The 17094-nt window shown below is 34.4% G+C and overlaps 1 protein-coding gene across 4 annotated transcripts in view; it reads left to right on the top strand.

Annotated features, from left to right (window-relative positions):
- The window catches only part of snama (something that sticks like glue), a 50819-nt gene that overhangs the window by 25357 nt on the left and 8368 nt on the right, over positions 1-17094 (top strand). The gene's annotated exons all lie outside the window — the stretch shown is intronic.

Below are 17094 nucleotides of genomic sequence, written 5' to 3' on the forward strand. Positions count from 1 at the left end.
ACAGACAGACACACATAGCGGTCAAACTTATAGTCAGTCGGTCGGAGGTTAAAAGTATTTTTAGCTAGTCTACGAAATGATTCGTTGTATGGAGACTTCCGAATAATTCTCCCGCCTATGAAACTTCGCACATGATGAAAATAGGTAATATAGATTATAGATATACAATTTACCTAAACATGAAAATCGTTTATAGCTCTCTGCGAAAAATTCCTCAGACTGAAATTCTTTCTGTATACGTTCCTATGTAATACTTAGAATATGTATGTAAAACTATCGACGATAGCTAACGATAACTTTTACTGAAAATTTGCTGTGCTGATTTTTATTTTTTAATATGCTTTTATATGTTCAAATACATAGCTTTTCTTAGTTATCCAAAAGTTTTTCATTTTGAAACATTTTTTTTATTTTTGCTTAATCTGTCATCTCCCAGGATAACAGGATCAAAGGAATTTGGGCACAAATTTGTGCCTCTGGGAGAGGACAGGTTAATTACGAGTACGTAATGTAAAAATAGCTCCGCCCATTCCTATACATCTATTGGTCATTTGATTATATATTAAAACAGTTTTATCTATTATCCAACAAATTTTCGAACGTTCATATGCTTTTAAGGATATACTTAACGCAGACGACATGTAGTTCGCAGGCTAAAGTCAGCGATACATTCTTATTACCACTCACGTAAGGTTGAAATTGTAACAAAAGGTAGTCGCATGTCAGTAGCGAGTTTTTTGTTACCCTATGTAACAAGAAAGTAGGTAGGTATAGGTTAGGTGGGTTAGTATCTATAAGCCCAGATCTCGATTCGACTAATTATCGATAGGACTAAATCGCGATTGGACCAGATATCAAGAAGCCCAAATCTCGATTCGACTAGATCGCGATACGACTAAATCGCGATTGGACCAGATATCAATATGCCCAAATCTTGATTCGACTAGATCGTGATACGACTAAATCGCGATTGGACCAGATATCTATAAGCCCAAATCTCGATTTGACTAGATCGCGATACGACTAAATCGCGATTGGACCCGATATGTATAAGCCCAGATCTTGATTCGACTAACGTTACGGAAGTACAAGACTTCTCGTTTTGCACAACGCCAAAACGAGTTCTCATTTTTATTATCTGACACCCAGTTGAAGCGATAGTCATCGCATAAAAGAGCTGGATTATTTTTCTTATTTTTAATGAATATTAGTTTTTTTTCCCTTCTCTTGAATTATTCATATTGAACAGAAATTAATTTGTCAAACACAATTATGACATGACATTGTACCTAATAATAAGTTTGTTCTCACTTTGAAATACGCAAAGAAAATCACAACAGGTAAAGGCATAAGCATGATGGATGCAGATAAACTTTTTTTTTGCTGGGAGTGCCCGTATGGGTGAAGTCACATCTATCAGCATCGAATCGCATTTTGTAATAAAAAAACGCAATATTGTATGAAGATGCGTCCGCATCAATTTACCCTTCCGCATGCGGACGCACTTCATACAATATTGCGTTTTCGTATTACAAAATGCGATTCAATGCTGATAGATGTGACTTCACCCTATGTGTGCGTCATATTTACTTGTAGTAAACGTGATAAATAGTCCAATACCGATTTAGTCAAATGGCAATGCAGCCTAATGAGGGCTATCGCGTATGAATTCGCCACTAGAGGCGCTAGTGTAGCGTGAGGTCTCCGAAATGTCAAATCTCATAGGTTTTGGGTGAACTACGCGGGTTTATTTATAATTAGAATAATTTTGTGACTATTTTGCAATATCTGAAATTAATTATGGCAAATATGCGTTCAGGGGCAATGAATGTCTGTGTTTCGAGACAGTTTTGTCTTTCGAAAACTTTGGTCCTCCCTTTTTTCCGAACAAAACGGGGACTATGCAACACTGTGGCATGCTCGATATTTTTATGGTACGGTTTTAAGGTGTATTAAATATGATTTTAATCTAAACTTTGTTTTCACACTCGTAAAAACAGACTTTGAAAGCAATACTTAAAAACCTCACGCAACAGTGCGCCATCTAGTGAGACAAAAAACGATAGCCCTCATTGAGATTTAGTCCAATTGAGACACGGTCAAATCGATATCTAGTCGAATCGAGATTTGGGCTTATAGATATCTGGTCCAATCGCGATTTAGTCGTATCGATATCTAGTCTAATCGAGATTTGGGCTTATAGATATCTGACCCAATCGCGATTTAGTCGTATCGATATCTAGTCTAATCGAGATTTGGGCTTATAGATATCTGGTCCAATCGCGATTTAGTCGTATCGATATCTACTCGAATCGAGATTTGGGCTTATAGATATCTGGTCCAATCGCGATTTAGTCGTATCGATATCTAGTCGAATCGAGATTTGGGCTTATAGATATCTGGTCCAATCGCGATTTAGTCCTATCGATAATTAGTCGAATCGAGATCTGGGCTTATAGATACTAACCCGGTAGGTTACTTAGGTATCTCTTCAAACTTTTTGTTTTTGACAATCACCGAGTTGAGTAACAACTTGTCAGTGATCGTTTCGTCTCTTTCATTTGGAACTTGACGGCTTTTTTCGCATGTTTTATTTACACTGTCAGAATTCCGAATTAACGGATTTCTTTTTAAATATGGCTCGAAATTGCCAGTAGTATTATATTAAAAGAGAGTTTTTATGACGTATTTATTCACAACGCAAGATACAATAATATGATAGGAAACACAATTAATAAAAACTACATAAATATACCTAACTAATAAGGAATGACATGTGCATTTTGCACCAAGAGACTGAAAATGGAACACCATTCACATTGTATTAAGAGGACTAGCTAACTGGATCATTGGACCTTATACAGTGTGTAATATTCAAGTCAATTTTATAAAAGTCAATTTTCCTGTTTTGTCCCATACTTTTGGATACTTTGGCTGCTACGGTACTAATGCCCCGCAGCCCTCTGCACTCCCGCGCGTCCGGTCGCTGCTAAGCGGCGGCAATACTTAGTATTAGCAATTATTGATATTTATAAAACTTGGTATATTTAGTTGAATTTCAATTGGATTATTGAAAATCTATTGCAATAGAGCGACCCATGACTAAGAAACCTAATAAATTTACCTGAGCAATTTTTCACACGACGTAATTACGTAAAAATAAGAATTATGAGAATAAATTTAGTAAATAAAATCATATTAAGAAATAAAAATCAGCAGAGCAATTTTTCAGTAGAAGTTAAGTGCAAAATGTTAAAAGTTAAATTTGCGATATCTCTGAAATCGAAAAATAATTGTATAATTTTACATATATATTCTAAGTAGTATATAGGTACGTATACAGAAAAAATTTCAGTGTGAAGAATTTTTCGCATTGAGCCCGATTTTCATGTTAAGGTAAAAATACCTAACTTTCGTAAGAAAAGTTATTGGATTATTGTATATCTATAATCTGTATTACCTATTTTCATCATGTGCCAAGTTTCATAGGTGGGAGAATTATTCGGGTTGCAAAAGCTTCGTTGGTCGGACTATTTTACCTGTACCCGCGCCCGCAGGCGTGCGCCCACTCCGTGCACCCGCGCCAACTAGCGTAGGCACACAAAGCTTTTTTACATTTGTTTTTTTTTGCGTAGAACTTGTTTCAGGGTTTGAATATCTGCCATAGAAAATGTATATACACCAGTAAAATCATGCCAGTAGCACATGTTTGCGGGGCCACGGATCTAATTAGTTACGAGTGATCGATCGAGTGCTGCAATGTAATGTTACTTACACGACTTTACTGGCTTTGTGTCAATCGTCCATTAACATTTGTACCTATGTTGGAAGACGGATCTGGTTAAAACTGAACGCTTCAGAGATAATAAAACCGCCTGTTAAATACCACATCTGAAGCATTGTTAATGTGGTTTTATGAAGTTAAGTGTTGTGTGCATATATTGCAAATATTATTTTCTCAAAACTGTCAGATGGCGTGCATTGTTAACAAACAGTAGAGTAAAGCTATATCGCTAGACTCTACAGCAATGTTGCATAGAAATTCGATTGTTGCCTAGTTGTCAACTTTTTTAAAATGTTTAAAACACTGATGTAAAATGAAAGCATAAGACTTTATACACCAAATTAGTACAGTTAGCTGCACAGAAAAGGTATCCCTCTGTAGCGGCGGTAACCACACCAGGGGTAACTTTTCTCTGCAGCCGACCTTACGACATGATTTTTATTGGGTAGCTTTACTTTACACCTCTTCAATTGACATTGTCAAAAAAGGCGTCGGGTTTTTTTTGTAATACCTTAAATGCCAATTTACATTTTACTTTATTTTTATTTATTCACTTCGATCGAAACAGCAATCATGATTCAGCTCATTTGATTGTATTGTAGTACTTATTTTGACGACAAACATGTTAAAGATAACTAATTTAGCTTCACTTTGAATATTTATTTATGTTTTCATTGTAGGGCAGTTAAAAACTTTTCAACTTCAGGTTAATTTTGAATCTCTTTCAGTGTTCAGATTAATTGTGCGACTTGAAATTTGGTACATGTACCTATGCACCTTGTTATTTTTGATTTCCGTTAACTTTAAGGGAACATTCAACAGGTCAAATGAAGTTAATTAATCCAAGACACAAATGACTTAAAAAGTAAGGGTTGATCCTTACTCTTTAAAAGATAATCAGCAATTGAAATTAATTTATAATGCGCGGTAATACAGTTATGAAATTGTTTTGAGTCATAAATATTTGACATGTATTATTACGTCAATGTTAGGTACTCATCAAGTTCGTAAATGTTACAGTTTGACCTTTTACAATGAATGTGTACTCAATACTTAATTATTATGCATACAAATATTTTTTTTCCATTTGGTCAAAAAGTACCAGGTATGTTAGTTTCTATCAATTAACTGAGCCATCTGTCGAAGTTAACAGAAAAAAAAACACTATAATTCCGACAAACCAATAACACGCGCCGTCTATAAATTAAATTTTAACAATGCATTTGTTACTAGTTCTTTTATTGCACATAATAAGAATATTTGAACTTTGTTATAGACATAATATTGTTTCCTGATCTATGTATTTATCTACTGTATTATTGTTTGAGTGTAATTTTAGTGTTAACACGCTCCCAGACCGGGTGCTCTCAATGATGAGGCACGGAACTTCATGTCCAGACTCCATGCTTCCATCATAAAGGTTTGGAAAGCCCCCGCTATTAGTTGACTTCGTTATGTACGTCACGAGTCCGTGCTTCCACACTAGGGTTAATACAATGTAATAATAAAACGATTACACAAACTTAGAGCACAACACTAAGAAATATTACTGACACTATAAGTCCACTTACCCTTACCCTTACCTTACCTATACCCATAGCCTACCCCCACCCTTACTCCTACCCTTACCCTAAACCTTTTTAACCTTAACCATAAGTATTTGCCCTAATGTGGATGCACCGTTAGACTTGTGATATTTTTAGACCGTTTTGTACGGTGAAAGGGAACGTGTTAAGAAATTTACTATAGTCTATTTCGTTCCTCTGCATGACAAAATTTACATTCACAAATATAGGCAAAGTCAAGACTAAGAGTTCCATACACTTGGAATGACATCGTCCATTATTTAAAATACGGTATTTGACTATTTTGTATATGTTTTATAAATGAAAACTACACAATGCCTGTTATCGAATTGAAAAACAATTTTTAAGCTACCTTTACAAATAACAAAGTTATAAAGGTTTGAAATTCAAGATTAGACAGAGAAAGACATACTGGCATGTGACGTCACACGCCAGTACCGCCATACTTGCTGCATAGAGAAAAGCGTTTGAGAAAGAGACAGTTATATAGATTTTTCAAAAAAACACTTTAAATCCAATTTTCAACCGATTTAAATTTTCTCTTCGCTAAACACTATCTGTATATCTATATTTTCATAATAATATTAAGATATTGCAAAATCAGGAGTTGTCAAATACCGTATTGTTAACTTTCCTCACTCGCTCATCAGGTAAACTGTCGAATCAAAACTAAAGAATAAGTAATAGTACTACTACAGAAGGGACTCTCTCGAACAAAAGTCAAGTTAAGGTATAAATCGTTACCTACTCTTACGATTTGCACGCGAAATTGAACCTTAGCATGTTACACGAGCGTTCATATTCCGTTGGGCACCGTTGACTCGAAACCGGTTTGGCGGCAAGAGCACAGGGTTCCCACTCGCCGATGAATAAAGATAACAGTGGGTATTAATATGAACTCAATAAACTACCTTTAATAAACAAGTAAATATGTATTCCTTAACATAGGTACCTATATAACAACAAAGCATGATAATGATAACCTAACTACCTTTGCCTACTACAGATTTCCATATTGACGAAACCATGTTTATATTATTTCTGACCAACCAATTACAGAATTTTATCAGTAGATAACTACAAACATACGAAACAATTACTAGGCAGGGACTTAGGAAATTAGATTAAAGTAAAAAGAAGGACCTTTCAACATCTTTCGGAATGTTGAAAAATGATAATTCCGATTCCTTTATCTTAAATAGTGTCACCCTTTCTTTTGTATTGACAATGGAATACCATTAAATACACTTTTGCTCAGGATAGAATCGAACACTATGTCCCTTTTTTTATTGTGCCCAGTCGGAATGCATACGCGTTTTAGGGATGTTTCATACCCTTTAGATAATTTAATACTGGCCGTTTTGCGTAGTTTGTTTCAAATCACGACCGTAAAGTTAAAATGAAGAGAATTACTGCGTAAAACATACAATTATTTTCAGGGAAAAAATTCGAAAATAAACGCCCAACCTTAAAATAAAATGACTAGGTGTCGTGTGAGGTTTTCAGTTATTTAATTAGCACCTGACCAAAAGTTGTATTTTAACATTTTATTGAGGTATTATTAGCTTAAGTATTCATTTCCGATTCTGGAAAGAGGATTGAAGCTGAACCCCAATAAAAAAATAGTATTTGAAAGTAAATTATACCTGAGACCGGGTTATCATAAGACTCGTACGCGTTATATTATAATGATTGAAGTTTTCCAGTTTTAAACATTTACTTATCAATAATTGATGGCGTAGATCCACTGTAGTGTGTAATGTGTTACTGACAGTTATAATAAGATTACAGTCATATATTGAACTTTCATACTTATCTCACATAAGTAAACAAAACTATCAAGGTATAATTAAATGTTTTGTTCATAATAATAAAATAATTACTTTTCATAACAAAGTGATACCTACAGGATCACAAATAAAGATAAATATTTGGTTTATATAATACAGTGTGCTAGAAAATCAGATGCGGATATTTTGAGGATCGATTATTTGCATCGTCGTTAATGATTATTTTTGGACGGAATGGTATTTTTGTATGAAGCAAAAAAAATATTACCACACAATACTTGAATAATTTATGTGTATAATTAATTCTTAGGTTATTAATTACATACCCTGAAAATATCCGCACCTTATATATTTTATTATAACATAATTGTTTAAGTATATAACCCGGTCTACACGTAACTATCAATTTTATTTTAATAACTGGTGTAACCACCATGATTGTCGATAACTGCTTGCAAAAAAAATCGCATCGATGCAACTAGATTTTCACACATATTAGAGCCGAGAATACTGTCCCTTATTATTACACAGTGGGCTTCTAACGTTTCCGGAGTTCGCTTATTTTTGTAATCCCAACTTTGGACATGGTTATACCACCTCATAATTTTTCAATGGGATTTAAATCCGGTGATCTGGCAGGCCAAGGAACGACTTTAATATTATTTTTGTGTTGATCAAACCAGTCTTGCGTAATACGCGACCGGTGTATTGTTATCTTGCACGAACGTTATGCACGGCACTTGTTCTTCTGGATAGACAACTAACAGTGGGCCACATCATAGCTGGCGCTGCGGCGCATCTATGAGTCGTGGTCTACCCAAACTTTGACGATGCAGCAAAGATCCTTCGTCTTGATATCGTCGTACCCATAATATAACTGTTTTTATCTGTAACAATATAAATAAACATAAAATAATATAACATAGATATCAATTTAATGAAGAAGTTGGTAGGAACGTAAACAAAAAAAAACTCACATTAACTCCAATTTCTCTAGAAATTTCCGTCAATTTTTCCTTCTTCATATAAATTAATAATTTCACACCTTTTAACCATTTCAATATTGCGATGAGAACTCATTTTAAAGAATAATTACGATAATAAGCCGATTCAACTTGAAAGAGACGATCAAACGATGTTGCAAGCAGCTGAACAAGTAGCAAAATCTTTGTAATAAAAACTTAGCCTGGTATTTTGAAGATCTTCAGTCTACCCTCTTTAAGTTTCGTTAAACACGCATGACTTACCGATTAATTTTAAGGCGACCCGATATAAATCCGATTTTCATCGCTTAAGATAACAGTAATATGGTCAAGTGGTTGTGAACTTCGTTCTTCGTTCGTATGTCACGAGTTCAAATCCCACCAGGCGATAATATTGAGTTTGTGTTTTTGTAAATTTACTGTTAGATTTGGAGATTACTAAAGTTGACACTAATTCGCAACATGGGTCTTCGTAAATAAAAAATTTCATTATCATCAGCATCCCAGCCTATAGATACACGTCCCACTGCTGGTCACAGGCCTCCTCTCAGAATAAGAGGGCTTGGGCCGTAGTTCCCACGCGGGCCCAGTGCGTATTGGGAACTTCACACACACCAAAGAATTTATCGTTGGAATATTTGAAAGACAGGAAACGATAGTAATGCGAATAATAATATTCTCAATCTCTTTCGACAAGTACGAAAGAGACAGAAAATGTCGTTACGCGATTCGCGGTATCACCCCACGGTGTCCTACCCAGGGAACATAATTTAGTTACTACGGCAGCGAAATACCAAATTTCTAACATGAATATAAATTATTTTTTTAAGGTCAGCGCCAGCGCCATCTAGTGAGATCTTAGTAAACTAACTAAGTTAGTAAATAAGTAAATACCGCTAATACACTTCAAACACATAGATGGCGCCGTTTCTCGCGTCAGACGATTATGTTTTGGAATTGTCCATCGACTTTTGCAGGCCATAGTACATATATGTGACAATCCGTAGCTAAAGGGTCCTTATGGTAGGTATTGAGTTAAGCATAGATCCTAAATCTGCATTAAATAAGCTATCTAATACAAAAAGAATCATGACCCTAAGTCACATACTTTTTTTTTTAAAAAACATGAAACCTACACAATTACACATGCTACGTATTACACTTTGAGAAAACGTTAAAAGAAGTTTGAAACTCATTTTAAGGATGTTCCCATTGGAAGTTACATAGATGATGATTGATTATTAATCTCAAGGTGTTTTTCTTTGAAACTCAGTTATGATTTTGTTAATGTGACTTCCAGATCGTGAAAAATCAGCCTTTGATTAGATAAGTCGCCTATAAGGACGATATTAAGAAAAATTTAATTTTCAACCTCTTTATTTGTTGTAATCTGAACCATAGTATATAATTGGAGATATTTAAATTTACATCTTAGGATAGAAATAAAATCACACAATTAACGAAATATATATTTTTTTATTAAAATTAAGTACATAATTACTATATTTTTCACCCTACCCTATAACATTAACAATGTTCGTATAGTGACTTCTAAATTATATTTAATCAGTACACAAGTATAACAAAAGTGTCATTTTTATTCAACAAGTTTATAAACGTTCATTTATAAACGATTTGAGTTACATAAAAATCACAAATTGACTCCCATACATTTGAGAAAAGGGTCCTTATGACCAGTCACAGGCAAAATATATTGATAATTACAGTATGTAACGATAATAACATTATTTATTTACTAATCTTGTATTAAATTAGAATACTGAAGAAAAAGTGTTATTAGGAGATAACTTAAAATCTTGATAATTAAAGAGTAATTTTGATAAAACGCTTATATTGAATAATTCACACAGTACCTAGTCCCATACATTCAGGAAAAGGGGCCTTATGACCAATCACAAGCAAAAATTATTGATAATTACAGAATGTAACGATAATAACATTATTTATTTACTAATCTTATATTAAAACAGAATATAGGTGAAAAAGTGTTATTAGAAGTTAACTAAACATCTCCGTGTCAGTACTTAATCACGAAAACTTTATCACGAAAACTTAATCACGTATAGACTATATCACGAATAGACTTTATCACGAAAATATGGCCTTGGAAATGTCATCCGCCATCTTGGAACAAAAAATAATTTTACATTTATGCTGAACGCTGCTAAATTAGTCAAAAACGACACCCATATCGTTTTCCTGCCACGAAATGTCATCCGCCATCTTGGATCCAAAAAATAATGACATATTCGTGATAGATAAAGTTGTCGTGATTAAGATTTTTCGTGATTAAGATTTTTCGTGATTAAGTCTATTCGTGGTAGTCTTTTCGTGATATAGTCTATTCGTGATATAATTTTCGTGATTAAGATTTTTCGTGATAAAGTCTAAGATAAGTTTATGGTGAATAATTCACACAGTACCTAGTTATTACGTGAAAGAACAATTCACCTACCCTATGGAGGTAGGGGGATCAAAAATCCCGGTCAAGATACGTAAAATTTCGAACCCCTTTTTAGGGCTCCGTAGTCAACTAGGAACCCTTAAAGTTTCGCCATGCCTGTCTGTCCGCGGCTAAGCTCAGATACCGTTAGTACTAGAAAGCTGTAATTTGGCATGAATATACATATCAGTCACGCCGACAGTAGTAAAATATATATTTTTTTTTTATGTTACCCATAGACGTAAAGTGGGGGCGATTTTTTTTTCTCGACTAACACTATAGTGTGGGGTACCGTTGGGTAGTTCTTTTAAAACCATTGGGGAGTTGCCAAGATTTTTCGATTCAGTGATCTGTTTGTGAAATATTCAACTTGAAAGTGTAAATATTCTTTAAAATCGAGCGTCTCCGAAAATATAAACTCAGGATGAAAAAATTCAGGATGGTAGTAAGTATACCAAAATTAGAACTGCTAAGATTGCTTGAGAAATATTAGTAGTTTAATATTAAATAGCAGCCTAAGGTGTAAAATATACCTAAACTTGGAAGATTCCGTAATACAGTACGAAATCCTTTGAAAAATATTACTTGATTTTTTTGTAATGGCTATGGAACCCTATCTTGGGCGTGTACGACACGCTCTTGGCCGATTTTTCACATTCCAACTATCATAAGAAGAAGGATTATGATAATTGGAATAAAGTTAAATAAATACTTCGGTTTCACTACCTAAGTTTGGTATTAAGTTTGGTATTTGATATTAAGTAGGTACCAAGGCACTTTTTGTAAGTGGACCTATATAACTTAAACTTACTTAAATAAGCAAAAGTTGCAAGTAAATTAAACAATTCTTCAACAGCTTTATCATTCTTGTACTTATGTGCTCTGCCATAAGGACCCTTTTCTACTAAACTTTGAACCCAATTTGAATATAGAAATACTTAACGTACAGTAGTGAAACCAAGCTATAAATACACGTCTATCCGTATATTTTACTATTTTGCATAAAACAAAAAAAAAAGATAATTTCGAAGGATTTTACAAAAACGTCAATATCTCCGTAACCAGAAACTGCCATAAGGACCCTTTTCTGACGGATCGTCGCATATGTATATAGGCAGTTTTGTACTGTACTTGCTGGATTTAGGTTATCTATATGGCCACATTTTCGAGCAGTGTCGTGTAAAATATTTAAAGGCAGCACTGTTTGGTGTTCCTTTAATTATGTAAGCAAATGTCACTTGATTAAAAATCCTGTCAAACCACCATTATCAGAGACATCAATTAATATTGAATTTTGCTTTAGTAATTTAAATTGGAACTTAACAATAAACAAAAGTTAATTGCGGTCACTGAGTGGGTAATTCTGTTTTATTTACTTATGTGGTTATCCTGGAGCGTTTTTTTATGTACCTAGTCTTCGTAGTTTAAGTTTGTGACGAATTTATATATTTTTTTGGTATTTGTTTTACGGTCAAAGAGTTCCATGTTTTTTTTATTTTATTTTTATGTTAACTGTGATCTGTATGTCCATATACTTTAACTATCTGTGATATTATTTGTGATGAAATAATAAAATATATTACTTCTAAAAATTGCATTTTATTTTAATGTTTAATTAACATAGAACCGAAAAGCTTAAAAGCTTAGTTTTTAAAGCGAGTTTTATGCCGTATTTAACTTTTGATTCCGTACAACGATATATTTTGATACCAAATTCTATCAAATTGAACATACAAACCAGGAGAAAGAGCCTTGTTAATGAATATAGCACTCAATAGGTTTTTGAGTCCAAAAAAAATTATAATATTTTACGTCTGAGGTATGAGGTTTTGGACATTCTAAAGGTCACAGCTCATTACAGCCACCCGGCACCCGATCAGCACCGCCTCGCCTCGAGCGGTTAGTATTCTTCATAAACGATTTGTATGGGTATGCACTCGCTACATCAACTCCGTATCGTCACCGGATCGCCACACTTGCGAGGTTGCCAAGCGTGGACGGCGAGTGGACCACTCCGGTGACAGCCCGGTGCTCGCCGCTATAGTGACTACTTAGGAAATTCGTGGACCACGCGAGGTCCACTCGTTGTCAACGCGGCGTCCACCCGTGGACCACTTGAAGACAACGAGTGGATGCCGAAAGTCGAGGCGGTGCTGGTCGGGTGCCGGGTGGCTCTACTGAGCTGTGACCTTAATAATACGGCCCGATATCGTGTGTTCTTATTGGCTCTGTCTTTTTCGATTAGTCCATTCTCGCTTTAAGAACTATAAATTGAAGCTTATTTCTTTTACTAATGTAATCTTATTATTAAAAGAAACTGTGTGTTAATGTTACGTATGTCAATTTTATGTAATCCTTATATTTGTTAATTTTACTTTTATATATGTATTACGTAAAACAAAGGGAGATTAAAAAAAAATGTAAATTAACTTGTGTAGCTTTATGTAATCGTTTGTTGTGTGGTTAACCCAATAAGTTAAGATCGCTTATATACCTGCTGAGCTGGCAACGTTGCATTTTTGTTAGTTTTTCTCGATTATTCCATAAAAATTTAATGAAAATTAAAAATGTCTGATAGAACACTTCTTAATATATAAGTTAATGTGTCTACTCTAATAATTAAAACCGTTAATAAACATTAATTCGTTTTTAAAGAATATAAAAGTATCACGAATAATTATTGGAGTAGACACATTAACTTAGTTATATATTAAGAAGTGTTCTATCAGACATTTTGTAATTTTCATTAAATTTTTATGGAATAAGTAATCGAGAAAAACTAACAAAAATGCAACGTTGCCAGCTTAGCAGGTATAAACGCTCTTAATTGTAAATTTAAGTTCCCATAAGTGAACCTTCCATTTTGAAGTTCCGTTATATAAACCTTAATTTATTTTATTAGCTTTGACCACGCAACTTTCGAATTGTGTAGCATTGTGTAACGTTGTTGGTGACCAATGGATTCGCCAACATTCGTTTTGCCGCCGATTTTCGATTAGCAGACAACCATTCGCAGACATTTGGCAGAGTAACGTTTGGCATAATTTCATCGAGTAAGCGACTTATTCGTTTCGTCAATTAGTCAGTCGACAGAAAATCGATACGTAGGTAGATCACAACCTTTGGTCCATTTCAAATTTTTGTAATTGTCACAGTTAGCAGAACTATTGGTCGAAAAACGATAAGTCGAATGAGCGTTTAACATTACATTTAATCAGCAGTGAACAGGTTTTCATGGACCAAAAAAGAAGACATGGATTTGATTGAAAATACATCGCATTACTCAGATTGCACGATTGTTAGATACGACAACGAGCAAAGCGAGGAAGAGTGTTAGGTTGAACAATGATAATAAATAACACATGAGCCGAGCGAGCAAACCAAGCGAGCCGCGGCAGCGGCCCGTGGGTGCCATAACTCTAAATAGGGTAGGTACATGCAATATAGAACCATATCAGGGATGTGATTTTTTGGATACAATTTGATAATATGTATTGCTACAAAAAATCATAATTTCTGAATAGGGTTCTCGCTGTCAATATTATTAATAACGTACCTACTAGCTGTTGCCCGCGACTGTTTCCGCTTAGAATTAGTTTATCCGCTATCCCGCGGGAATTATGCAATTTTCCGGGGTTAGAACTATCTTATGTCCTTCTCCGGGACTCTAGCTAGTATACCGAATTTCATCTTTAAATCGATTCAGCGGCTTAGACGTGATGAAGTAACAAACAAACAATCAGAATTACAAACTTTCGCATTTGTAATATTAGTGGGATAAACGAATCGATTAAGAGCGAAACGTTGTTCCAGCAAACGCTACGAGTCCAAAGTGATCAATATGTGAAACGAATTACTGCACCTAGTTTTCGGCGAATTAACTCGTAAGCCAACTGAAGCAGATGCGTAATGTCGAGCTGCGAAACGTTACTCTGCGTAACAACTCATCTGGCGAATCGTTACTCGCCGAAACGTTAGGTATCCAATGTTGTTAGGCACTATTGCCGTTATAAGATCACAATGAGCAATAAGGAAAAACACCATTAACATCTTAATGAACAAAATATGTTAAAAATTATCTTTATCGTATTTTTAATCGTCTCGCAAACGGTTGACTGGTAGAGATATTTTTTAAGCGATAAGACCTGTTGGATTTCTTTGAATTTTGTTAGTATCTAATGTTATTTTATTGTTTATCAAAGACACAAAGTAGATAATATAACAGAGACACCATCTAGTACAAGCAAATGGTATAACCCTAATACTGGCTATTAAACTGGCTATTTTTCTTTCCTTCGATTTTCCAATAGATGGCACCAGTGAGAACACAAATAACACGATACGTATTGCCATCTAGTGAGACACTAAGGATACAGTGCACTGACAACAACTAACAAGCTCACCAACTTGAGCCTAGACGAGTAGAGGTACGCATGATGTCTCTGTCTTATTTACGTCGTTACAAGAGAATGGCATGTTTCTCTCAAATAGTTTTGACGAATGTGTGCAAGCGCGGGGCAAGCCCAGCAAGCGTATTCTGGTTATTCGTTCGCCATCTAGCGTCACAATTGTAAAACACTACGAAAGCCTCATTGCTGTAATGTAGCCACATGTAGCCTATACTTTCGTATTCTCAATTTATTATTTATGGTGTTTCTTATCTTCAAATTAAGGAGTTGAATTCAGGTTGATGTGAAGTTTTATAATTTACAAATGTGAATGGTAGTGCCATCTATTGCTGTTTTTTAGTATTAAATATAGCTTATAGGGGTTGGTAGGCCATGTCAAGGACTTAGCTATAGTACTTCGTAATAACTAACCCCCTTATTCATAAACGACAATCAAACCTATTTTAGTTAAAATGCCGTGCCGCTAAAATTCGTTTGTCCTTATCTGTCACTTCGACATTTGTATTTGTTTGAAAGGGACAAAGCATTTGTTAGTTAACATAGGCTTGTTAAGTTTTATGAATAAGGGGGTAAGTAATTAATTCGATTCGATAATACTACATATTATGTATGTACCTATATTATGTATGTATCGTTTTTTTTGTGAACTTGTATTGATTTGATAAAGTTTAATTACTAAAATTGTTCCATAATTAAAACATACATTTGCTTACCAGTCAATCTTTTGTCAAATCAGAGAGGATAGAGGTGAACGACCGCAACGTCATTTTCCGATATTTCCATTGTGATCCCAAATCGATAGAAGACTTAAGGTGCGGACATACTATTTAAAATCCGACGCCGCGCCACGCTTGCACACGCCCTCCAACGTGTGTCAGTACTAGTGATCGTTATCAACGTGCACTTTTCGTAGCAAATGGTATGGTTGACAGAAGAAACAAATAAATAAATAAAATAAATAAATAAATACTTACCTTCTTAGGATTACACCTCTTTACAGTACAAAACCTTTTTATTTATGTCAAATTAGTGTCAAATTACATTAATTTCTGTCATAAAAATACAACTATCGTTGAAAATCTAATTACATTACGCGAAGTGTTTATTGTAATCTAAATAATCCAATGCACATCGTATCTAGAGTTGATATTCAAGTATTTCAAGTGGAGTCCTAATAAAGTGCAGGTATGATCACAGTATATTTACATTCACAATATGGATTTGACACAATACCCGGATTTTATAACGACGGACGAAGGCACGCGATGTGTTATTTGCAATGTCAATTTTTAAAGGAAAAAAGACAATTTAAGTTTATTTTAAACTAAAAAAGTCCTGAAGAAAAACCTCGGTTACAGAACTGAATAAGTCGTGTAGCAAGCAGCTGATAGAAGACAAAGAGGTGGATATGCCGGAGGGCGTCAATAAAAATTGCGAGCAATATTTAAAGTACTTAAATTACTAAAATGGTTTTTTTCTAATCGACGTGAACGATTGACAGCCAAATCTATTGAACAAATTTTAATCATTTATTCAGTATAATTTGGATAAATGATTATAAATAAGTATGTATATAAATCTCATAATTTAATATGTAAAGTTTCAAATACTTGTGTATTTGTTTTTTTGTCGACCATACTTTGCCACAAAAAGTGCACGTTGATAACGATCACTAGCAGTACTAATCAGTCCCATATATTTACTATGGTCATGTGCAAATTGAAACATGCTTCGGAAGACGTGGCGTTGCGTCGCGTTTTAATAGTAGGTATGTTTCGCCTTTATAATGTCCAAATTAATAAATTGGTTCTATATGGATGTGTTGTAGTCCCATGCATGAATGTAATCGATTTTTTTAAGATTCAAGTTTGTAGGTGCAATTATTAACCGACTCGTTACACTTTAGTTATTTAAACTCTCATTTTGCCCTTTCGTCTAGTTCCATTGCTAAAGTCTCTTAGTTTTAACCGACTTCAAAAAAAGGAGGAGGTTATCAATTTGGTTGTTTTTTTATGTTTTGTTACCTCAGAACTACGTCATTTATGAACTGTTTAAAAAAATTTTTTTTCGTTAGTCTA

The sequence above is a fragment of the Choristoneura fumiferana genome, chromosome 6 (assembly GCF_025370935.1).
Source record: "Choristoneura fumiferana chromosome 6, NRCan_CFum_1, whole genome shotgun sequence".
Classification (NCBI taxonomy): domain Eukaryota; kingdom Metazoa; phylum Arthropoda; class Insecta; order Lepidoptera; family Tortricidae; genus Choristoneura; species Choristoneura fumiferana.